Consider the following 1,616-nt stretch of genomic DNA (forward strand, 5'->3'; position numbering starts at 1 on the left):
TGATTACCAAGCACAAAATTCCCCCAGATGCCAGCAGCAGGAGGTCAATGACAGACACACTGTAATTGCAAATACACTTCCTCAAATTGTCCTCCCATTTATTTAGTGCCATCCAGGCATAAATAACTCGTTTTCATTCTGTGAATAGAAATGAGGCAGAGGAAATAATCAGGTGGACTATGCCCTGCCAGGTGACAAGCTGTTTCTTTTTTCTTTTCAAGTAGCTGTTCACTGAGCTTTTTATGGTATTTCACAGGCCATTTGGTTGCAAGGAATAATCAAGCCATGGATAAGGAAGAAATTTGTGTTCTCATTCTCCCAGCACTATGAAACAGAAGAAGAAACAGGGCTATGCCTCTCTAATTTCACTGCTTTTCTGGAAGGGTATTTATTTTAGGCTTCTGTTCTGAAGAAGCAGTTTAAAGTCTTGATAAAATTCATGCCTGAAACTATTTACTCTTCTTGATATCATATGAGTAAGGTACAGTTCTTCACTGGAGTATACCCCGTGACAAATAATGCCCTAGTAATTATGGGTGGGGATTTTCATGCGGTGACTGATGATGCCTTGGAAACCAGCCATGGCACTGTGCATTCAGAAGCTAAGCTATCTAAATCCTTGCAGACCTCATTTACGCTTTTGGGAATATAGGACAGGTGTGGCAGTTACTAAACCTGGATACTTGAGAATTCACCTCTTATTCCCAGGTGTGGGCCATTAATTCTCGCTCAGACTTGTTCAGTTCTAACAAGTCTCTTTTGAACCAGATTTTATATGTGCACATACACACACATGATCCATAACACTTTCCTTTCAATCCATTTATCTACTTTGTTTTTACTCATCTGTAGCTGTGCAGCCTCACCTTACCTAACATTTCACATACATGTAGCAGCAAACCCCAGTATTGATCAGTGGCAGCCTACAAAACCCTGTCACATTCTGTAGATACCAGAAGACCTGCAGTTTGCATTGTGCAGTACAATTACTGAAGAAGTCCAGGTAAACCTCAAGCCAAGTCCCATTGAAATTCACAGCAATGGCTATACCAGTTTTCACTGGATCACTAGACATCAGAGCAAAGCCAGAGAACACTCAAACACAGCATAGGTTGATAAAAAACCTGTAAAATCCTGTTAAAAACCTGCAAAGGAACGTGGCACTCCTTCGTTTTGTTAGATGCTCTTCCAGAAATCTGAACACTTTGAGGCAAAGTGACACACCTACAGCCTCCTCCCAGACCAGGCATTCTTCAGGGACATGCTTGATACTTTCAAACTCAAATACTTACAAAAAAGCTTCTAATTCCATATTCTGATATTTCTATTGAAGGTCACATATAGTAACCCCAGCTGCTCTGCTCACTTTGAAAGGACTTGTGGCTACTGAATACTAATGTATATCCAGCCATCACTATTTACTTAAAATACTTTGGTCATCTTCTAAGCAGGCCTCTGGGATACATGAAGTGAGGGGATGATACATATTAAATCTTCGAAAAGTACACATTGTTGTGACAGTAATTTTGTGTGCAGAAACTTGTCACAAGACAACCAAGGATTACTCAGGGTAATGAGATGGCCTTCTGCCTTCAGATCCTTCAGAGGCTACTGCT

Source organism: Melopsittacus undulatus, chromosome Z, assembly GCF_012275295.1.
Source record: "Melopsittacus undulatus isolate bMelUnd1 chromosome Z, bMelUnd1.mat.Z, whole genome shotgun sequence".
In the NCBI taxonomy this organism is placed as follows: domain Eukaryota; kingdom Metazoa; phylum Chordata; class Aves; order Psittaciformes; family Psittaculidae; genus Melopsittacus; species Melopsittacus undulatus.